We start from the raw sequence: 25,181 nt of genomic DNA on the forward strand, positions 1-25,181 counted from the left end.
TTATCAGATGCCATGAAACATCCGTTTATTATAGGCTAGTTTCTGTTAGAAATGAATTGTGCCTAGCATGCAAATTAAGTCAGGCCCCTGGACCTGGGCTTTGAGTGATTACAAGGAGTTTTAAAATTCCACAAGTGAAATAATAAGAATGTTGTAGTAATTAATATTGAGACAGACTGTTCTTATTTGCATCCTAAGGTACATGAACACAGAAGTGTTTTATAACGTGTGGGAAAGGATGACTTAAATATATTTCAGGTGATAATATAGTATACCATAGCTGAGATGGTCATAAATTAATAATGATAATGATAATGATAATAATAATAATAATAATAATAATAATAATAATAATAATATAAATGTAGCATTTTTCTCTCAGGAACTCCAAAATAATATTTCAGATGTCATCTTTTGTTCAATGCATTGTTTTTCCTGTTTACATCTAAAATAATTTCTTCTGATTCATATTCTATCTATGTAACTAACATATTAGAATGAGACATGGGCACCAGAACATTTTTCTTATTTCAATACATTAATCATAGGGATGCACTTCTAGATTTAAACTAAAATTTATATATCAATCTGACACTATTTATACACCAGTCATAAATCATTCAGAAACATGAATAGGTTACATAGTATGATTTAATTTGTCTGCTTCCACAAACTATAGGTTTTAAGCAAAACACTTCAATTGTTCATTAATTGCAACCATTAACCTGGCTTTATAAATAAAGGCAAAAATGATGGACATTACGAAGAAAATGGCATGGATCAGGCACAGGTCTGCTCCGACTCATCACATCCAGTGCTGTCTCAGGTTACAAATACTCACTTTTATGTCTGCACTGAGGGGGCAAAGGTAAAGATCGTATTATCTGTCTGTCTGTCTGTCTATCTATCATCTTTTATTAACTATTATATATATTTTTCTTCACTGCGTGAAAAAAAATCAAAGCCATATAAATGAAGCCTTATAGCATAAATTCATCAAACTGAAATTGCATTTCAAGGAAAATCAAATACACATTTGAAATCAGAAGTTTCTGTTTTCCTCATAACCAAAGTTCAAGGTGGGTCCAGCACCACATCCCATTTAAAGGGTGGTTGGAAAATGCTGGAGGGTAGTTTTGTCACCGGAAGTGGATGTGTTATGAATGAATGGGATGCAAAGGAAGACTGCCCCGGCTCCGAGGTGCTACTTTACAATGTGAAAGGCAGGATGGAGATGGCCCTGCGTTAGGCAGATGAATAGAAATCCTTGCCACAGAGACAGGCTTGAGCTTGTGCAGAGGAGGAAGGCACTGAACCTGCTTCCCTCAAATCTGCCCTTTCTCTCCCAGCCCCTAAGTGGCCATTTTACGATGTCTGCAATCATTGTGGTGGAGACAAAGCCTGTTATCCTACAGTGCACCTCAGGAGAAGAGGTGATGGTGTAAAAGGTCTGGTTGGATGGGGTGGAGTATGAGGTCACAGACCCTGCAGGGAAGAATGGAGCGATACCAAGTGTGGGCAGGAAAACAACAAGGAGATATTGTGGACACAGGAAATCAACTTTGCGACTCTTCAGAGTTTCTCCTTTGGCCAGCCCTTCTGCCTGTAAACGCATCTCTCAGGAAGGTTCTACAGATTATAATATAGATAAAGGGTGCTGAAGTCCTCAGAAAGAAGATAAGTAAGCATTCTGCTATGACCCTGTCTTGGAAGATTATGAAGAAGGCAGCAAGATCTTACATATAAAACATAACATTAGTTTAGAATTCTTTAACTTAATTTTCTTTTATTTGACAAGGGACTAATGTGTCATGCATTTGAAGAGTAAACAAGAATGTGAGAGGAATGGGAACAAATGCAAATTCTTTTGGAGGACCCAAGCGCTTCGGGTTCACTCACAAATGTTGCCATTGGTGGGAGAGAGTGATGGGGGTGGGGGTGTCGGAAGGAAGAGAAAGGAAACACGTTGATTGTAGCGTTCAGTGTTTTTTCACATATTATCACTTTTTAGTCCTCAACTATGAGGTAGCTATTATTGTTTCCAGTTTACAGCTGGGAAAGCCATAGCAACCTGCCCAAGCTAGTCTTTTGCGCAGCTGGTTAGCTGGCTGAACCCATAAATCCAACACCAAGTCTCCCAGATGCCAACACTCAAGCTCTTTCCTTGGCAGTAATTAAGGGTCCCAGTACATGGGAAATCTGCCCCTTGCCTACAGACCTATCAATAACAATTAATTCGAATGATTAGAACGTATCTGTTATTGCAGTTACATTTAAAAATACCTATTTTGTTTTATTTTTTTATTTCCAACATTCATTACTACAAATATAGCCATAATAAACATCCTGCTACATACATCTTTGCCTACTTTTTAAAAATTCTTATTTTTAATTAAAGTGTAGTCAATTTTCAATTTAAAATGCCAATTTTAAAGTCTACACATTTCCAAAATAAATTTTCCACAAATATTTTTGATCCCTGACGTAAGTTTCCACGTCATCTTGGCTGGAAAAGAGAGCCTTTGAAAAGGATGTTTTTACCTCCACTCATGGCCTACTTACTTTGCAAAACTATCAAAAGATTAAAAAACCTTTTCTGAGAGGTTTTCTTAGGATTCTAGTATGTACATTTCTTACATTCCCTGCTCCCTAATCTGCTTTTATTTTCAGACTTTAAGAGATTTCCTAGAGACACGCTTTACCAAAGGGTCTGACACCGCCCCTCAGGCTGCTTATGGAAATGAAATTGCAAACACACAGCCTGTGCACCTTGGGCTTAGCAAAATGTGAAACATTTTTCAAATTACAAGGTTATCCTGTAACCTAAGCCATTTAATATGAAATCACAAAATTCCAGGGCTACAAGGGGCTCCTAAGAATGTTAAGTTCAACTCCTCAAATATGTTTGACATCATTAAACTGAAGCACAATGTACTGAGTAAAGCTGATTTCTTCCAAAGCCTTTATCTCAATGTGGAACCCTCTGCTAAGGACATTTTACTACAAGCAATTCTCAGCATTCTGGCCAGGAATTGAATGTGAACACTGTAAATAAATCTGATTTGTATTTATTATAATATAAACAATATTACAACAGAGCAATGAGTTTCAGACTCTGCTCTTATTCTGCAAGCTAGACCACGGGATTTCACTATTAAAACTTAATGAGAGTGATCTTTTTTTCAGCTAGACAGGAAAAAATTCATTGTTAGAATTCTCTCTGCTAAAATTTTTAACCATCCCCCATATTTTTAAAGCCTTCTCTATATAAGATGTTAATGTAAAATATCTCATTCAGAACTAAATTATTTTGAATTTGCTGTATTGTTTCATCATGTTTCACATTATGCCTTTCAGTTGTTCAACTAGCTGAATAGATTTGGGATTCATGTAACAGAGGGCTACTTTCCTGATCGAGAAACTAGTGCCACAAAGATACCATTGAACCAACTATCAGAAATACACTTTTACATCACACAGAATAGAATATTGTAATCACATTTTTGTAACTGGGACATTATAAATAACATTCTCTAGCATGTTTATCAATCAAATAGGGAAGCGAGAAAAGATCCAATGGTACGCATTTATCCAAGAGATTCCCAGAGAAGCCTGAGGAAGGCACTGGGAACTCCTGGGGTGGGACCTATCGTGGGCAGTTCTGGACTAAGGGGTCAGGTCAGTTGCATCCCAGTCAGGAGGCGCGGTTGGTTCATTGTCTTTGATAAGAGTGGTGAATAAATAATACAGGTATAATCTCCAGGACTTTGCCATGGAGAAGGGATATACATCACAGTAAGCTGAATCACTGTGCATCAAGAATCAATCATATTATAAATGATAAAAGCACAAAATAATAGGAAGGACTCGATTGTTAGACACATAACAAGACAGTCTGATAGGAAAGGTTGAGTTCATAAATAGAAAGGAAGCAGTCACTGCTAATTCTTTAAAGAACTAACATTAGAGATTCGAGACTATTTTTCTACAGATCTGGAAAGGCCTTTAAATTGTGCCTGACCTGGAATTTCTAAAACAAATTCCTAAGGCTAGTACTGCCCTGCTTTGGAGGGCAGAACACTGTCATTCTCATTTAGAATGTGCAGACTCAATATCGGATTGCAGGATTAGCTCCTCGACTTCTGATTATCAGAACAGAGGTTAGGCGCTGAAAAGAGCCACTTAAGACAATGGGGAAGAGGAGTGGTAGTAACGTTAATTATGGAGACTCAAGCCTACAAAACAAAAGTGTTTGAGTGTCTCATTCAATCTCACCAGCAGAACAAGTCAGGGGAGCTGAGAATTGGGACAATTCTCCTAGAAAGTGTACAGCGAAGCTCTCCTCGTTGGTCCTCTAATTGGCCGTGAAGGTGGATGAGGGGATATGCATGAGATGAAATCAGCAAATAGAATTCTGTGGAATAAGGAAAGACTGTAAGCAGAAAAATTAAACTAAAGACTAGAATTCTTCTGCCTGTAAGTTTTAATCCCCGTGCTTTCCTTATGCCTTCCCTGTGCTAGACTGCAGCATGGAATAGCATCTTGTTCAGAACTGGTTTCTTGGGAGGAAGTGGTTCGATCTTGACGACTGAGCAAAATGATGTGTTGGAAATAGCTGACATTTATCTTCAGTGGGTCCTTACTACCTTGTTTGGCATCTGACACATAGTTCGTGTGCAATGAACTATCGTTAATGATAAAATAAATGAATGAATATTATGTGTGTGGGATTCTGATGAGGGGAGAGGGAGTGGATTGTAAGGCAGAATAGCAGTACTACCTCAGAAGTGTTGAAATTTCAAAATTTCTTCCCATTTCCACTGCTACCTCCTTAGTCCAAGTGTTATCATCTCTTACATAAACTACTGCAGTGGCCTCTTACTTGGCCTTCCTGCTCTTACTTTCGCCCCTTACATTCTATTCTCCGTGGAAAGGCCAAAGTAATCTTGTAAAAATATGAATTGTATCATGTCACGCTCTTGCTTCAAACCGCTCAAGGGCTTCCTGTAGCATGTAAAGTACAACCTGACCTCCTCGCCTGGCCTGCAAAGGCCCTGCCTCACCTGGCACCTACCTAACTTTCTTACATTTCACCCGTTACTACCTGCCTTTACCACTGTGCTCATTTCACACTTACCTTCTTTCCATTCCAAGCACGTGCCAAACTCATCCCCACCACAGGGCCTTTGCACCAGCTGTTCTCACTACCTGGTAATCCCTGATGCTCACAAAGCATGCTTCTTCTTATCATGAAGGCCTCAGCTTACATCTCCTCTTTAGAGAAGGCTTCTCTAACTACCCATGGAAAAATAGCCCCTGGGAGCTCTCTAGGAAATCAGTCTGATTATTTTCATCATTTAGCACTTATCACCACCTGCTGTTTTCTTGTTTAATTTTTTATTGTTTTTCTCTCCTGCCTTAAAATTTAAGTACCATGAGAATTTATTCAAACATGTATCGCCAGACAGCCTGGCATTTAATAAGAGCTCAGTAAAAGATTACTGAAAAAAAATGAATAAACAAATGAGTCATCTTGACTTGAGAAGGATCCATGAATGAGAATCTTGACAAAAAAATGGATGTTCTGTGAGTTGATGGGTGCTTCTGTGCATGTCCCAATGCCCAGTAACAAATTAACACAGGTGGGGAAATCACTTCAGCAAAGCAATGGCTTCATGGATGGGGTTCCTTTTTCAGTCTTCTCATCAGATAGGAGCTATTTAAATTTCGTTCGGGGATATTTAAAACTTGAAGTTCTCAACTGGCTAATTTCTTATAACTTCTGACCTGCTTCACAAAATCTACAGTATTTTAGTGCGATTTTTTTCTAGCCAGTGTAGGCAGGATGGTTTTCTGTGTTTCAGGCTTATAAAATTATTGACAAATAAACACCAACTGTGTCGGCAGCTAGCATATTCCTAGGCAGGGTGTTATAATAGGAGTTTGCGACGGGCTGGGGGAAGGCGTGTGGGTGATGAAGGAGGAATCTGTCCACCCACACGGGTTGGAAAACCTACTTTAAAACTCCCCCAGCACCAATTGAGCTTAATACGGTTGTTACGGGGAATACGTGCGCTATGATGGCAATGTGTCAGGCCTAATTGGGACCTTCTGAGAGCTAAGAGGACGTGCAATTCTAGCAGGAAAATGTTAATCCAGTCAAAAACACTGTATTCGCAGGAAAACTTCCCTTCAGCCCTCCCTGCCTTCCTTACTTAGCTATTCAAGGGAAGTGATCGGTGCATGCAAACTTATAAAAATTTAAACTATTTGGGTGCTTTTGGAAATGAGTTACAGAGCTCAACTAAACAACAAAAAAATTCCTCCATGAGAATGAGTTACTTAATAGGTATTGCTGACTCCTCTCTCGCATAAGGGCAGGTCCAGCCAGTTAGAAAACCTCCTGGATATCCAGGAGTGACATTTGTAGGTGATTCAGATTCACACCAAGCCTACCTTGTTTATGTAAGCCCCAAGGAATTCACAGCTCTCTGCATTAACCCTAATTTCCAATTTTAGGTAAGTGTTCAGCAAACCATTTCTGAAATAATAACTGGGAAGTGATATAGGAGAGACATCTCTCCTTCTCTGGCTTCGAGGGAAGCTGAGGAGGGGGAAGGCTGTCCCTGTTGATGTAATCAATTCTGGTGTCATTAACACCCACAGAGGGCCACTCCCTCCCTGTAGGGGGCTAGTCAAGCTTATGATCTCCGTTGGTCTTTGGCTGGAGCGGGAGCATGGGGTCAAGGGACTTCTTGGAAGCATGCGGTCAAAGTACTTCTCAGATCATGGGATGACCCTAGACACCATGACCTTCATTTCACCTTGCTAGTTAACAGTGAACGAGAAAAGCAACATCATGGATGCAGAGAAGCTGTTTCCACCTCTCACTTGTGTGTCATGCAGTGTGGTCCACCATGAAAAGAAGCTTTGACCAATAAACTGGGATGCCTATAAAGACAGATCTAAAGGGAATAAAGCCAGAGATCTTAGGGAAATGTACTGTACCACACCTCTCCTTTTTATTTGAAAACAGAACAAACTCGAATGGGCTTCATGGGGTATCCCGATGTGTTAGGGAAGTTAGATGCAATTGTGGAATGTTTTCTTGTCTTGGCCTTGTCTGTGCTAATATTTATAAATCCCATACTAGGGGCCAGATACCACCCACGGGCTTTATGGGCGTGAGCTCATTCAGTTCTCACAACTCCAAGAAGCAAGAATATGGCTATACCCATTTTCACAGACGAGGGAGGTGTGCAAGGTCACAGGGCTTGCAAATGACAGCACTCTAATGAGAATAAAATGCCACCTACTCTATCATTTTCAAAACTGGAGAAAAAGTTTTCACTTGTAAGAATTACAGACTAGACAATCCTTAGGAGAGACCATTGAAGGATGAGCAGGAAGGGAGCAGCGTTCCGGACTTAAATCACACTTTCAGACTCTGGGTGTGAGCCCTGATGAATCAGAACCTAGAGTTTCCAAGGATCCGGAAACTTGCAGTCATGCCTCTTTTCCTGTTACCTAAAGCGAATGGAGCCCTGGTTCATAGTATTTGCCTCCACTGCACGCCTGTGTCTGGAGGGTTATTTACAAGTGGGTTTGCTTTGTTTTGTATAAACATGTTATCTCAAGGGCTGCAGGGGTAGTGATGTGGTTAAGTCTCCCTAACAAGAGCTCTTCCAGGAGATCATTTGTTTCCCTGCGTCTGTGATGTAACTACAAGTAACTTCCTGATCAGTTACACTTAGGACAAGGTGGGCTGATGTGTCCTGCCAGGTTCCCCAGAAGCAATTCTTTGTTTATCCAGATTTCTTCCAGATCATTTCCAAAGATCTGTCTGCTTGTGTTTGAGTTCACCAATGTTTTATTTACAGCATCTCACTGAGACCAGGCAGTACAGAAAGGGACCCTGTGTTTTGTGATAAGTTTTCCTTTCAAAGCTTCATGCTCAAAGAGAATTGACTACAGAGTGTCAGGTGACCTTGAGCTGAAGCTTAACAAGCCAGTATCATGCTATGAACAGAAAACAGCTATATTGGACATCAGGCACCAAACCACAGCATCTTAAGTCTTTCTCAAGGATTCGAAGTTAGAATAATGCCTATTATAAAATACATTTTTTAAAAATTCACTTGGAGAATTTGATTTTATCCCTTATAGTATTTTTTCTTCTCTGATGAAATTTACACGGAAGTAGCAAACCTTACTTTTCATTTCTGCAGTATTTAGCTCGGTAAGAATTGGTGTCAACCGGAGACTTTAACTCCCGCCTTGTCGTGCATGCTAAAACGCCCTCATTATCTGCCATGCCAGCTCTAAACTTATTCAAGGAAAAAAAAAAAATCTCAGCATGAAACTCATTCTGACTATAGGGGGCCCCATGAACTGTGTTTAAAAATTCAGCAGAAAATGTCCTCATCTCATATAGGAAGTTTTTTTTTTTATAAATGCCTAAGGCCTTGAATTTCAGGAGCTGCTTTCATGATTGTTTTTCTGGGGAAATCTATGAAATCAAGAAAAGGTGCTACTACAGGTGGCATTTTCTGAAAATATGGCATTCCCTTGGTTAGGAACACCATGCAGATGCTGTTGGTCCTCACTGAATTTCACACAATGTATTCCTTAAAAAAAAATTTTTTTTTTGTTTTTCCATGGCAGGAGGTAATTAGGTTCATTTATTTTTTAAATGGAGGTGCTGAGGATTGACCCCAGGACCTAATGTGTGCAAAGCACACACTCTACCACTGAGCTATAATACCCTTCCCCAACACTACGTATTCTTTTAATATTGTCTGGTAATGCTCATTTCTGAAGCTGATGAACTAGCCAATGGCAAAATGGGAAGCACTGCAAAATAGTTCAGACACAGAATAAGCTGGCCTGGTGAGCACATAGGATGCCCACACGCCCCCGTCTACAACGGCACACGATCACGCCCCGCATTTAGGTGGAGGGCCAAGTAGTGAGGACCCTGACGTGCAGAGTAACACATCCCCGGACAGCTCTCAGTGCCGCCTGGATGCTCCATCATCAGTAGTAAACGTAGGATTTTCTCTCTTTCGTACTTGCTCTCCCCACTTTATCTCAAGCATTTCTGCTCCAGTTCATGTGCGGCAAGTCCATCTGTATCAAAGCCCCTAAAAGACAGGCCAAGGGAGACTTCTCCCTCTCTTTGGGGAGTGACGTAGGTCCCAGTTCTCCACATAGCTGAATGGACACGATGAGAAACCTAAACTTAGGGATGAAAAAGGAGAAGCAAAGCTTTAAATTCCAGTGGTCCAAGAGGATTGACTAACTCACCAGGCCCTGATGGTTTTCCATGGTGACCCACTCAGCACCCCTTCCAGACAACAAGGGTGCTTTGTTTTTAACATAATCAAATTTTGATAATCCACAGTGTCCTCCTGGGGCCAAAATCATTTACCGAGGATATGCATTGCCCTAAGTCCGTGGCAGTGAAAGGGCCTTGGGGAAGGACTTGGGCATGGCTAGGACATAGACTCAGTCTGTCTGTGAAATTAACATCTCTAGCATGATGGTTCTCAAACTTTGCTATGCATTTGAGTCACCTGAGGACCTTTAAAAGTCCTTGTATCAATTAAATAGAAATCTCTAAGAATGTAACTCAGGCAGCAGGAATTTTAAAATTACCTAGTTGATTTCAATGTGCAGCAAAGCTTAAGAACCACCATTGCCTTGCCCTTGAGACTGAGAATATGATCTGTGGACAAGTACCTTATTGCTACCGAGTCCAAGCTCATGGTGCTCACCGCACGACAGGCCAGTGTATCCGGGGATGAGCTGTTGGGGCAATGAATAGTGACTTTATTTGGAAAGCCAGCAGACCAAGAAGATGGTGGTCTACTGTCCCAAAGAACCATCTTGCCTGTGTTAGAATTAATGCTTCTTTTATACTAAAAGGGGAGGGAGTAAAGTCAAACATTTCCTGGTTCCAGTCAGCCTCCGAAGGGGATGTGTTCATTCCTTCCTGCCTGCAGTCGTTCACAGGTGGGCCTGGTCAGGATGTCTCCTGTGAGCTGAACAAAAGTACTTCAGCTTAACACTCATTACTTTGGAGGCAGGGTTCCCAGAGATGGGCCATTATGTATCATTTAAGCTTACAAGTAACATCCCTTTAGTGATTAGCTTGTAGCAAAGCGATAGAATGCAAAGGTTACAGTAGAAGAAACAGACCCAACATGGAGTCAGCTCTGTTCTTCCCTATTACATTATTGGAATAATTGAAAGAAAGCTACAAAGATGAAACACACAGAGGCTATTTAAGAAACCGCAAGTTGTCCTGTTTGTCTAGAGAGTAAATTAGGTCAGGGTTTTTCAACCTTGGTGCTACTGATAGTTTGGACCGGATTATCCCTTGTCATGGGAAGGGATTATTCTTTGCATTTCACAATGTTTTTCAGGGTCACTGACCTCTATGTACTAGATGCCAGTAACAGCTCCCAACTTGTGACAGTTCAAAACACTTGCAGACATTGCTAGATATCCCCCAGGGGGCAAACTCTCTCTTGGTTGAGGACGACTGGGTTAGGAAATTGCTGGAAAGCAGGAGTGTAGAAGGGAGGTAGGATCAAAATTTGAGAGCTCTGCTATGTCAGGATAGGGCATTCACGCTTAATTTGATAGACAAAGGGTGTTTATTAAAAGATTTCTAGGCTAGGGAATTACAGAATGAATGTTGTGATTTAAGGAAATCATTTGGCATTTTGTATAACTTTGTATTTCTGTAAAATATAAGTGTGTATATTATACATATCAAGTAAGTAAATTACTTAACATCCTTGTACCTCAGTTTTCTCATATGGAAAATGGGGCTAATCATGGCATTATACTGAGGATTAAATGAGATGATTCATATGAAGTACTTGAACAGTGCCTGGTACATTTTAAGTGAAAAAATAATTTTTTGTTATTATAGTTAATATTACTTATCAAAAAACAAGTCCTGTTGTAGCTCAAACAACTTTGAAACACCCACCAATTCAACTATGAATCAGGATCACAAAATTTATTCCAAAACTGAGTCCAAGTATAACCCAAGTCATCACACCCAAAGGGATTGCTACTCTCTTTCCTCCTTGAATTCTGGATTAAAAACTAATCAGATCACACTTAAAAACAAAATGGGAGAAAATGTGGAAAAGAGAGAGAAAACTGATTTTTAAAGCTTCTTCTCAAACACATATTGGAGTGCCCCGAAACCATATAAAGACAGACGGAAGGCCAAGAGCCTCAAACTGCTCCACAGGGGCAACTTTGAATGGGCTGACTTCCACACATAATTGCTAACAAGCCACAGGTGCCAAGCCACATGAGCTGGTGATAGCCTGATTTTGAGAAGAGAGATGACAGTTCTTTACCCGTCATTCATCCCAAGGTGCGCTTGTCATCTCTCATAGCACATAGCGTGTTACCTTTTTATTAGTGGCTTTGGAAATATTTTCGCAAGTGAGCAGCTGCAGCTTCCTTATCTGCAAAACTGTGCGTAAGTGAGACTATGCTGGGTGGAGGCTGTGTGCTCCACCTGCCAGGAGGATGAAAGGTGTGCGTGTGAGCTTTCAGGCAATCGGATTAAGGGCTCTTTCCTTCCTGCCTGTCTCTTGGCACTGGCCAAAATGATGGCCAAATGCAGTTCTTTCATCTTCCTTTGCTTTCTTCCCCATTTCCCTGACCATCTAACCTCACCAGCCTGACATAAAGAAAATACTTTAGAGGTTTAATATACAGAAATCAGGTTAATTGTATTGGTTTGTTAATGATGCAGTCTCACATTTTTAACTTTTCAAAATGCTTTCTCGTAGGTCATCTTGCTTGAGCCCTACCAAAGCCTTTAAAATAAATATTGTCTACTCATTACAGAATGAAACTGGGGTTCAATGAAGTTTAATGCTTTGTCCACGTAAATGATGGAACTGGAGAATAGAAGGTGGGTTTTCTGACTCATGATCCCAACACTGTGACTGTGGACAAGTCTCTCAATCATTCTGTACCACAGTGTCCAACAATATTCACATATCTCTTCCTTTTTCATTTTAGCCAGAGTCGTATTTCTAACTAACAAGCTTGTAAGAATCATTAGACCCTTCTCATCCTTTGACAGATCTTCACAGGCTTCTTGCTTGGTCTTCACGTCTTTACTCATGACCCCCTTAAATCTCTCATCACCCACTGCTGTCAGAGTCAACCTCTCCTTAACACCTTGGCAGGAAGCCATCACTTCTCAGATACTTCCAGCTATTTGTCCAGTACCATTTGTGTATTTAAGATTTGTCCTTGTCATCTTATCTCTGATCTCAATCGCATCCAAAACTTTCCTTTCTTACTCCTGATGTAGGTGGAGTTTATGACTGTAGGCTCTAACAGGGTGGTGAAAACATGGTTCCAGGTCTCTGCCTACTCTCCCATCTTCTAAGTTAGTTCCTCTAGTCTGGGGATGAGAAAAGGGAGAAATTAAAGATCTCCTAGCTTTCCTAAGTTGCTAAGATTCCAGAAAGCAGAGGGGAAGAAAAACTGTGAAATAGTTCCATACTCTGGAGCTTCCAACAATCGTCATGTTCTTGCTGATCTGCTGATTCACTTCCGCAGAAAGATCTGTTTACCATATGACCCAGTAATGCTATTCCTAGGTGTTTTCCCAAGATAAAATATATCTTTATATATCCACACGAGGACTTGTACTCAAATGATCACAACAGTTTTATTTATAATAAATTTAAAAATTAAATATCCATAAGCTCATGAATTGATTAAAAAATTGTAACATTCAATTTTCATACAATGGAATATTATCCAACAAGAAAAGCCACACACTGGGGTAAGCACCATAGCATAGATGAATCTCAAAAGCTTTATGCTAAGTGAAAGAAGTTAGATACCAAAGATTACATACCATATGATTCTATTTCCATGAAATTCCAGAAAATGCTAAAGTTTAGTAACAGAAGCATATCTGTGCTTGCTTGAACATGGGAAAGTGGGGATGGAACTTTCTGAGTCACGAAAAAGCTCGTGAGAGAACTTTAGGTGATGGAAATATTGCATATCAGATATGATAATGGTTTCAAGACTTATGTTTGCCCAAACTCAATGAATTTTACCTTGATAAAGCTTATTAAAAATATTTTTGGTATGATGTGCTACTGTGGAAGGTTTTCTCTAGAACACCAGATATTGCTAGAAATAGAAGTTACTGTTTGATTTTTTTATGGGAATTTTTCAGCTGTGCACCTGTGCATAAAGGAACTATCCCAGTAAATATACAAAGCCCCTGCACGGAGGTGTGTTCACATTTTGGGCTTCACCGAGGAATAGATATCTGCACTCAGGCACCTGAATTCTGCCTGAATGCAGTCACTGAGTTTTTGCAATGAGCAAGACACATATTTGAAGGTTTAGGTACAGATGTGGAGTGATTCAAATGCAAAGACAGTGTTTGTATCCTTGCTATAAAACATTCTTTCCTTCTCAACCCTGTAATGAGTTAGCATCTATAACTCAGATGCATCTGGATGATCCAACCAGGATTCTGATCTCACAGTCCTCTTCTTTTTTTAGTTTAGGGACTTTCAGCCCCACTCCCCAACACAGGGGCATCCCCCGTGAGATCACTCAGTACTGCATCATCTCCAAGCCCTTGAGCTGTTTTCACATCAAAATGATGTTAACATTAAATCAACAAATAATTATTGAGCACCCTGTCTGTAGCACTTTATCAGATGTGAAATGTGGAAAAATATGTGACAGTCCCTGTCGTCAAATAATTTTAAAATATAGCTAGAGAAACAAAATGAAAAAGGCATAGAGTTAATAATAATGAAAGATATAAATAAAACTTTATGAAGGAGACGCCAAAAGACAGCATATGATTAATTGTACTGCAAATTGTGTGGAAAATAACTGCTGTCAGTGTTTATTCATGTTACCTCTCTCATTCCACCTGATCCGCCAAAGTTACTCCGTGACCCCTAACCATTCATCCCTTAGACATCCTCCCAATTCACTAGGTTTCTTCTCATGGTTTTAATTCTTGGTCCAGACAAAGATCCTTGGTAAGCCACTTCTGAGAGCTCTCTTCACTATCATCCAAGAATTCTTTGCCCATCTGCCAAGCCCCATGGTCCATTTACAATTCTGTACCAGTCTGATAAATCCTCCTTTGTTCTGACCACACCTTTTTTTAGCCCTTTCCTTAAATCATCTTAAATCATGGCAAACAATCTGAAATCATCTCATGGGCAAAGCATTCTACACCCAAGCTCTCACTGACTTGCCAGTTGGTTTCTCTGGCCCTGCCTGCATGTCTTGAGTTCCAGGTAATAACAACCTGGATGTTACTCACTAGCCCAGAGTGAACGTGTCTACAATTCTCTTGTTCTTTCTTCCTCACCCATCCCAATTCCTTTACCTGTCCCTAGCTCAGCTAAGGGCACAAGTATCTACCCAACTATTTCACTATCATTTTTCATACCTTTCTCTCTTTAAAGTTGATTCATTACCAAGTGATTAATTTTACCTCCTAACTATCTCAAGATTCTAATTCTTCTCCTCTGCTACTGCCTTAGTTCAGGTCTTCAGCATCTGTTTCCTACTTGGACTCTTATAAAAGCATGTGAACTTTTGCTTTTTTTCACTTTCATGTAGTGATTCTCAACAAAACCACATCCTTCTGAGGTACGGATGGGGTTCTCAAGAGAGTAGACAACCCACAACTTGTAGCATTAACCCTGAGAGAGGTCTTCTTTCATTCTTTACTGTTGTTAATCATCATCATCATCATCTAAATGCTTTTAAAAGTGATATTATATGTCATGCTCTGTGTAATCATTTATATATGTTAATTCCCACAAAGAGGCTAAATCACATGCCCTAGGTCACACAGCTCATAAGTGTTGGTGCTGACACCCCCATCAAGGAGTCTATCTCCAGAGACTGTGCCCTTGGCTGTGGTACTAAGCTGCCTTTTGGAATCTCACTGAATTTCTAAATTTTAAATTTACATCTCAAACGGGATCACACTTTTCCTGTCTCTTCCACTTGCATCAATCCTTTCTTTTCTTATTTTTCACCCCGCCACCACTTTCGTCCTTTGCCCCTGTTATAACCAGCTACTTTCAGATCCCTGTACTCTTTCCGTGCTCTTTCCCCCCTCTGTACGTTTGCCACGCTGTTCTTTCTGCCTTTAATCCTATTGGGCACCTACCACATTTCTTTTCATTCACCTAGGGTCCCCTCAACTGCCTGAGAGAAACGTTCTCTGCGTTTCTCAAACCCATCTTTAAAGCGCCTAGTTCTTGGTGGTTTCTTTGCCATGCCTGTTTCTGAAGGCCACTTTAATCCTCAGCCTGGGAATGGAGGTCTGTCTTGGGGATTAGCAGCTATAGCAGTAACTTCGCGATTCGGTAGCAGCTCCCTGAATGACTCAATTCCAAAACATGGTTTTCAAAGTTGTTTCTTAAAGCTCAGCTGACAGTCTATTTCTTCAGCTTCCTCAGTGGTCTATAATCTATTTAATGTTCCAAGATAAATTCATTTCTACTTAAACTGAATAGAGTAGCTTCTGTTTTCTGCAACTGAGTCCTGTCCACAACATCACAGCTAATTGTCACAATTTTAGTATAAGACTATTCTGATATGTCCAGAATTCCAACACAGAGAGAATTCCCCCTTCTGTGAACTTTCACCACATAATTTCTAGAGTAGTGCTCAAATTTTGCTGCACATTAAAATCCCCTAGAAAGCTTAAAAACCCCTAATATCCAGGCTGTACCTCTTACCAATTAAATTAGAATCTCTGGAAGTGAGACCCAGGCATTGATGTCGTTCTGAACTACCCAGGAGAGTCCAGTGTGCAGCCAAATTGAAAAGCCAGTTGTCTGAGCTCTTACTGGACATCTGAACTCCAAAGACCAAAGATAAATCCTGGAAGATAAATCCTGGAATCTTCTATCCTAGAAGAGCCAGGATTTCACAGGAATAGATACCTAATCTAGGTTTGAATTTGCCTTTTCTGTCCAGGGCTTCGTATTACCTATTAAACCACCCAGGACAGCTGGTCTCATATGACTCTGGAGTAGCCTTATAAAAGTACAACTGAAGCACCAGTTCGATGGTAACACTGTGAAATGTGGGGCGCCATCTCCCAGGATGCAGTGTATTCAATTGACCAGAGATCCTATATGCTGTATCTCCCATGGGAAGGAGACACGGATCTGGTCAACTTTCTCAGCTTTAGGACTTCATCTCCGAATTGCTCATTTGCACTGCCAGAGAGCTGGCAACATTTGGGTTTGCTTACCTTTCTCAGCTTTCTTCTTTCAGCTCCTTTCTTTGCCTTTCCTTTTCTTCATTAAAACCCACCCCTAGACCACTCCAGGTTAAAGAGACTTTTGTTCAGGACTCAGTTTACCCATTTGGCTAAATTAAATGGTTGAATTGTCAGAACAGAAAGAATAGGTGAAGGATAATTCAATGCCAAGTCAATCACCTTGACTGATGAGATGAATTTTCTCTTGTCATTTATAGTACATGTTGCTTATTTAATAGAAAGCTCACCAGGCAGATGACTTATGGTTCGGCAAGTTTATCGTGGAGTTAATGTTTCATCTGCACTCATTGGAAAAAGTTATCCATATATCTATATATATTTTTTATTGAAGAATAGTTGATTTACAATGTTCTGTTAGTTTCTGGTGTACAGCATACTGATTCAGTTATATATATGTATATGATTCAGATATATATATGTATATATAAATCCATTCTTTTTCATATTCTTTTTCATTAGAGGTTATTACAAGATATTGAATATAGTTCCCTGTGCTACACAGTAGGACCTTGTTTATCTATTATCTACCTACCTATCTATCTATGTATCTGTCTATTAGTTTGTATCTGCAAATCCCAAACGCCTAATTTATTCTTCCACATCCCCCATTTCTCCTCTGGTAACCATAAGATTGCTTTCTATGTCTGTGAATATGTTTCTGTTTTGTAAATAACTTCATTTGTGTCATTTTTTTTGGATTCTAGATATGAGTGATATCATACGGTATTTGTCTTTCTCTGACTTACTTCACTTATTATGAAAATCTCTAGGTCCATCCAAGTTGCTGCATATGGCATTATTTCATTCTTGGAAAAAAAAGTAATATATTGAAGTGAGCTACTTATTCATAATTGTTCCTAAGGCTGCATTACATCCAGACCATACAAGCAATTGTGAATCAGGAAGTAGAGCTTTGTGGTTACCGGTGATGAACTATTATATGAATTTTTTTCCTCTAAAATCAGCGGGGCTAACACTGAGCATTTATTGCATGCTGAGAGTATACTGAGCACTGTACCAAAAGGAAAAATGACAACCCTTTCCACACTCTATTTACTATCTATAATTCACTGAGACAAAAAAAAAATTCTCAAACCCACAAGAAAACTGCGAACTCACTCCTGTGCTCTGAAGAGGATTTTCAGCAGCATTTGCGGATAGAGTAAGCAGTTAGCTAGGGCACTGCGGGAGCCCAGATCTGCCCTCTGCTCGGTTCATGTAATCAGAGACCAGAATATTCTTAACCTTTTATGGGTGGATGAACAACAAATTAGGGATTTCTAATTGCCTTCTCTCTGAGGGCTCTCTTCCAACGGAGCGGCAAAGGTGTTAGCAGAAAAGTGTTGTGCATCCAACGTGATGTTAACTTTTTGTGAAATTAAGAGACCTTTATTTGAAAACAGCTTTCATAGCTAGAGGCATAGACTATAAAAAAGGTACTCCGGGCTGTAATAATTGCTGGCTGCCCTGGGAAATGGCTTCAAGGCCGGAGCTGTCCTGGCTCCGTGCAGACACATCCTCTAATTACTGAAAAACCTGTGTAGTGCCTCCATGTTAATCAGTCTCTCAGAGACTTCCGCTTTATGCGGTTCGTGAGGATTTATGGCATTTTTCTTTCCCTGTTATTAAAACCGATATTTCACAAGGAAGAAACTATCTCCAGACAACTGTTAAAATGCAAAGTTTCAGCCATAAAAGAAAACGGCAAGATTATTCTGAGAAGATTCCGTAGAGATTTCCAAACAAGGGTAAGAAACAACACATCAAAGAAGTGAGGGGAGGGGGGAGGAATTCAAAAATAAAAAGACATGACTTTAAAATATTAACAAAAAGACTCAACAGTTGGCCCATAGAATCAAAAGGTTAGGGTGTAATTAATTTAAGTGCTTGTTACAATTAGGGAAATAAACATTTCATGCATCAATGCAAACTGAATTATACATAATTATGAAAGCACTGAACTAATTGGAGCACTTGGATGAACATCGTGGAAGCCAAATTGCCTTTTTAAACCAATGATACAGTGCTTTGCATGTATCCTTCATGTCTGTGGCAAATATTAGTTAGTAATGGAAAGGAGCATATTTAGAAACATCTATTTCTCTCGAGTTAGCATTTTGTTTCTCTTGTAGCTTATACGTGCATATTTATAGATTAAGTGATGTTACTCTTATTGAAGAAGTACAAGGCTAGGGCTGGCCGATTATATCCATGTGGCTGATGGACAGAAGAACACTGAGAGCAGAGACACGTGCTCCAGGACTCAAGCCTTCTTCCTACCTATGTACTCCAAGCTTGATGGGATACGTGAGGATGGGTAGCAGGAGTTGGTAGTCTGAGAAAAGTGAAAGAAAGTTGTGCCTCGTTGAGATAAGGCAAGGAAGATTGTAAGATCATAAGGTTAGAAAGAGGCCAATGCTGAATATTAATTTAGAATTTTTTTTATTTTACATTTCATTTTTAATTGAAGTGTAGTTGGTTTACAACGTTAGTTTCGGGTGTACAGCAAAGCGATTCAATTATACATTTACATACATATATATATTCTTTTTAAGATTCTTTTCCATTCTAGGTTATTATAAGAAATTGAATATAGTTCCCTGTGCTATACAGTAGATCCTTGTTGTTTTATCTGTTTTATACATAGTGATGTAGATCTGTTAATCCCAAACTCCTAATTTCTCTCTCCCCTGCCCCTTCTCATTTGTAACCATAGTAGTGTGTTTTCTATGTCTGTGAGTCTATTTTTGGTTTGTAAATAAAATTTGTATCTTTTTAAAAAATTCCATATATAAGTGATATCATATGATATTTGTCTTTCTCTGACTTACTTCACTTAATATGATAATCTCCAGGTCCATCCATGTTGCTGGAAATGGCATTATTTTATTCTTATTATGGCTGAGTAGTATTCCATTGTATAAATATACCACAGCTTCTTTATCTAGTCATCTGTTGATGGACATTTAGGTTGTTTCCATGTCTTGGCTATTGTAAATCATTTCTCGGCCTTTTGGCTAAGATCGAATGTCACATCTGTTCTTATCAGCTTAACTTAGAATTATTAAACCCTGATATCTCATTGCTAGAAATGACCAGAGAAATGAGAAATCATTAATCCACTGGCCCTCCTTTTATAGATGGAGAAGATGACCACTCATGAGGTTAAGCAAGATATTTCCAGGCTGTAAAAACTATTGAACATACTAGAACCATGGTTGCCTGATTCCCCCAGTTCAATGTTTTCCATTTGGTTTAGAGCCAGTCCTTGTTTCCAGCTAAAAGATTTATTTTCAAGCCTTTCAGTGTAACATATTTACTCTCAGAGATATTTTTAAGTAATTTAGCTGTCCATTTGGTTGTCGATAAATTACTTAGCCCTCTCTGAACCTCAGTTTCCATATTTGTGACAGGGTGGGACCAGTTTTCTCTAGTACCTTAGTAGGTCCTCCAGAATCTGAGACTGATTCTTGAAAGGGAAGTCATTTTTAAGTCATCAGAAAGGAGCAGAGGTAGCAAGGTTTGCTGTGTGGATACAAACTTTTTGCGCGTGTATTGGAATCTGAATGAAGCCAAGCCTTAGGTGGTCTATCTCTTCTCCAGTTCCTGATGTACTTATTTCTCGTGCCCCCCCCTAAGGCTTTTATCACTTGCCTTACACATATTTACAATTACATATATATACATGTTTATATACAGACAGATTTATTTGGAGTCTGTAGAGGGCAGGAACTCTGACTTTTAGCTCTTGAATTCTCAATGCCTTGTATATGAGTGTATAATAACCTTTCACTGGCATGAAGTTAGACGTTTCATTACCCCTTTCTTAGGTAATAAAGACATGTATGGTAAACTAATGGGGTGTCTGGCATGGATTTTCTCCCTACAACTAGCTCGTGTTCCCATTGGTATGGGATGCACATCTTTAGAGTTCCTTCTCATTGCAGGGGGTAAAAATGGGAGCAAGTCATGGATCTAAATACAGAACTAAATACAGATCTAAATACAGAATCCTTAAGCAACCTAAAGGCTTTGCTCTCTCTCTCTCTCTCTCATTTTTTTAACAAAAGGAAATAAATGTAGCTTTATTTTTATAATATTCACTTTGTTTAGTGAAAATGTACATCGTATGAGTGAGTAAAAATAATTCTAGCCCAACAGTAGAAAGTTGCATCGTGAGAACTTTTCTAGGCAGCCTTCCCTTTTCATCTCTTGAGAGGAATAGAGGACTGTGTAATGAGAAGAGTGTGGGTTTATGATAATCAGACAAGTTTATGTGACTTAATTTCTCTGAGCCTCAAAATCTCCATCCTAAAATGGCAATGATAATGCCTCGTAGGAAATTCTTGTGGTTTAAATGGAATAGTCCAGAACACCTAGTCCTTGATAGGTACTTAATAAATGACCTGTGTGTTTGCAAGAGAAATGGACAAGCCAACTGTATTACTCATTCCCTGTTTCCCAGCCAGTCACTTTTCTCCTTGAAATGCTTGTCACAATACTGACTTTTCTACAAATCTCTGTAATGAAATGGAATTGATCCTTCACAGCTAGGAAGCCAAGTATATACAGATACACACATGTACACACACACTACTGCTGTCCCAGTAAGTTAAGAAAATTTTAACATTCATGTGTACATATGGTCTGTAGTTTTATATACATATATGTAAAACTATATGGACCTATACAGGTAATACAGATACATACATACCTACATACCTGTGCATATACATGTATATATTGCGTAGTCACTTAGAATGTGACTTCAGACAATGAATCTTGTGCTGGTTTAATTCTTTTAGTTCCTAGGTACGTGAGAACACTACATAAACGCTACCGTGGTTGCAATAAGAGTTTCACTCACCAGTGACTCATCCCTTGAGTGTTTCGTATTCTGAGCATATTTCCCCTCCCCAATCCTCGTGCCTCTTCCAGGCCTTTGTCTTTATATTTGCATTGTCTGGTAATTTGGATATTTTTATTTGAGATTATTTGGCCTATGTCAGGTATTCTTCGTGCTGGTCCCCAGGGCCTTGTATCTTGTTTTTAACTTCTTCTCTTGCCTTGCTCTCTTTTTATCAGATGTCATCCATTGTGCCTCACTATTTTACCCTTGGGTGTTTCAATTATGCATGAATGAGATCTGCCTCACAGTTGCACGTTGCCATTTTCAGTCTAAATAACTGCACACAGAAATAAAAGTCTCTGCATTGAACTTGAGTGGCTCTCAGCGGCTGGCGGGTTTCATCTGGGCTCACTCTGGTCCTCTGTCCCAGCAGCAATCTTAGGGTTGTGCTGAGTCAGCGCTCCTCTGTAGCCACCCCTCTGCTAATATCACCCAATGTCTTGCATCCAGCTCTTCCCAGCCTTCCCTCCAAGATTGCAGCTAAACCACTATTTCCACATCGTGTATTTGTGACTCCTGTGGTTGCTTTGAGTTTCCTTTCAAACCAACACCCGATAATTCAGCAACGGGTTCTCTAAGAGTCTTAAATCAATGACTAGTGTTTCAGCAGTACCATTAAATCACTGTTCCTCTAGCGAGTCCCAGGGTTTAAATCAGTCAGCATGTCTCAGGATTTCAAACTTCCTGTATTTCTGAGAAGGCAGGAAGGAAAGGAATGGAAAATATCATCTTAGCACTGAAAGCGTATGTGCCCAAGGCAGGTGTGGAGAAGGGCAAAAAGTGGTTGAAAATTAGGGTTGGTTTCTTTTTGTGAATCATCCGTCTGGCCATGAATACAAGCCCTTAGCTGCCCCAGCTTGCTTCTGACATAGAACTGACCCCTTTTTATTACTTATTGTGTTGTCTTTTTATGGTGATGTGTGTTCAGCATCCAGCACAATGCCTGACCCATACAAGAAACTCGACAAGGACCAAATAAATGAATAAATGAATCATAAGTATGTTCGAATTTTGACAATAAAAAGAATTATTGTCTTTTTCATTTTAACTGTACAATGTGAATTAATAAAGTAAATCTGAGGTAGTCAGTGTAAACAACTGACCTATAAAATTCATAACTTTGTAGCTAGAAAAATTTTAGATGGTCTTTTTCTTGAACATTATTCATGTCAGTAATCCTTTGAATCCTATGCACAACATGATTTGAAATATATGTATACCATCTTTAGATAAGAAGGCTTCTTTATTATTAATACAGTCAGAGTGGCATGTGTGATTAGAGAAACACAACCCAAAGTAACTCCTTGCTTGAGAGAACAAGGTGAATTATGCCCGCACTTAGAGGAATACCTCAGAGCCTTTGTGGGGTATTTTTTCAGCCGAGTTAATGGTTTAATTCTGCTCACTCTGCATAGCCCCAGACACTGGCCCATGCTGTGTGAACAATCCTTAGAGCCAACCTATAGCGCATAGTTTAGGTCTTGCTAGCAGCCTCATTTAGACAGGAAGCAAGGGATGACCCAGGAAAATGTGTGTGCCGTTTCCTGAGTTGTCCTGGCTCCACACCATTAGAAGAGAGCATCTTCTTTAACAATCTGGTGTCAACCACTCCAGTAGTGCCATCTGGTCCCAGAGATCAGCGCCCTGCACCACGGAGATGGCAAACAACGGTGTGCATGTCATTGCATAGACATACACTCTTGGGATATCAGAGGGGTGACTAGAATTTGGAAATGCTGGCATCAAACATGAGCAAGAAAGCTGTATGTTGGCCAGCACTTCTCAGGTGTTTTCGTAAGACAGTCAATTTCAAAATATTCTTTAAAAGAATGAGCAGAACAAATACAGAACTTTTTATTGCAAAGTAAGGCCGTTAAAAGACACATGGGTACCTGACTATGAACTGTCACCATCATAAATGAAAGGGCAGGTAATGTAAAACAAACAAACAAACAAAGCAAGCTGAGAAAAGCATAATTTCAGTAGTTCTAGAAGTGAAAGTGTTAGTTTTCTTTTTCACAATTTCGGCCCCTGTGGTTGGTGGTCCAGCCTTGGCAACAGCCCGGGGAAGCCAACTGCCTCATTCTCTTTAGGAAAAATCTCCAGGGGTCTGTATTGAAGACCTTACAGCCACTTCTGTTCAGTCCTGAGCAGGCACACTAGTGGTGTTTAGATGTTTACTGTTTCTTTAAGTAGCCAAATAGAAATCTCTGTACTTCAAGTAAACATTCAAAACCCACTCAGCCAATACCAGAGTGACCCACTTGTCCTGTGGACATTCACAGAACAGCAGCACTGAGAAAATCCCTAGGCAATAAAAGCAAATAAAAAACAGTTTTGTTCACGTTCCAGCTACATTTTTTTCTCTTAAGAGTCTTCCCTGTCACTCAATCTGGTCAATAATTACTCTTGAGTATACATGTTCAAGGATACTAAACAAAAATGTTCTTCTGTGCTGTGACCACCAGTGCTTCTAATGGGACATGGAGGAGAAGACAAGTAAATACAAATCAACCAACAAATGACTTTAGAAAAAATAACATTGTCCCTCTGGTGAATTTTAGAGAAAACAAAACAAAACAGAGCAGAAAACAATCAACTTGCTCAAAGAAAGACTGGATATAAGAGACGTGATTGTTAGTTAAATCGTCGTAATGAAATGCACAGACCTATGCACTCTTAGATAGATAATTCATGTGCAATTTTATTATCTCTCAAGGTTTAATTAAATATTTGCCTTTTGGCTAATCAACAGCAATTAATAAGAGAAGCTTATATTCACACAACTTATAAGAAACATGAACATGGCCTGCACTGGAATTTTAGCAGTCATCTTAATGAAAGCAAGGGAGACAATAACCTTAGAGACACGTCCCAGGCCAGAGCTGAGACCCTGTGTACTAGTCAGGGTTCTCCAGAGAAACAGCACCCATGGGGGGATGTGTGTGTGTGTGTGTGTGTGTGTGTGTGTGTGTGTGTGTGTGTGTGTGTGTTTAAAGAGAAAGAGATAGAGACAGAGACAGAGACAGAGATTTATTTTAAGGAACTGGATCCTGCAAATCATGGGAGCTGGCAAGTCCAAATTCTGCAGGTCAGGCCAGCAGGCTGAAAACCCAGGGAAGAGCTGGTATTGCAACTCAAGTCCAAGGCAGTCTGGAGGCAGAATTCATTCTTCCTCCAGGGACTTCAGTTTTTCATTTATCTGCTTTACTCAAAGGTTACTGATTTAAATGTTAATCTCATCTAAAAATACCTTCACAGCCATATACAAACTGGTGTTGGACCAAGTATCAGCCCCTCTTCTCATCCCTTCCCCTCAGGAGCCTTTGGGACAGGTCTGAACACACAGTGGTGTCTTTGACCTTGTGCTCATGTTCCTGAGGGGTCTGAATAAGATATTTAACACAGCACAACATTGCTGCATAAATTAAATCCAGTATCTTTCTCTCTTTCTGCCAATGAAGTTGCTAACAAGTTACTCAGCACTATCCTAACAGGTTGATATAGTGAGCTTTGTAACAAAGAAAGTGTCAGCTCATGCGGCAGCAACCAGAAATGGATTGTTTTGGGAAATTATAGACTTTTGACTTACATTCTGCTCACACTTTCTAGAATCTGCACCTAAAAGAGCAGGAAGGGGATAGATACTCAGACACAGGAGATGAGCCACCAGAAGAGGCACCGTTGAGGAGATGGGGCTGGTTTTGTTAGATAGTTCACCTTCGGGCCAGACCTTTTCGGAAGTCTTGTCCTTTTTCTCTGTCCCTCTATCCATGACTCTCAGAATTAGAGAAATCCTCTTTGTCCTTGCTAGCAGGGACACAAGCCAGGAGGAAATAACTGAAACTCCCAGTGGAGGCTGGGCCACAGGAGTGGGCAGTCGCTTGGAAGGATGGGAGAAAATGGCTTTAAAGACCAAGGGAT

General features: G+C 39.8%; 1 protein-coding gene and 1 pseudogene across 1 annotated transcript in view; both read left to right on the forward strand.

Annotated features, from left to right (window-relative positions):
• The window catches only part of TTC29 (tetratricopeptide repeat domain 29), a 723,881-nt gene that overhangs the window by 477,065 nt on the left and 221,635 nt on the right, over nt 1-25,181 (forward strand). The gene's annotated exons all lie outside the window — the stretch shown is intronic.
• On the forward strand, nt 19,346-19,484 carry LOC123616731 (U2 spliceosomal RNA; annotated as a pseudogene).

The sequence above is a fragment of the Camelus bactrianus genome, chromosome 2 (assembly GCF_048773025.1).
Source record: "Camelus bactrianus isolate YW-2024 breed Bactrian camel chromosome 2, ASM4877302v1, whole genome shotgun sequence".
NCBI classification, from domain to species: domain Eukaryota; kingdom Metazoa; phylum Chordata; class Mammalia; order Artiodactyla; family Camelidae; genus Camelus; species Camelus bactrianus.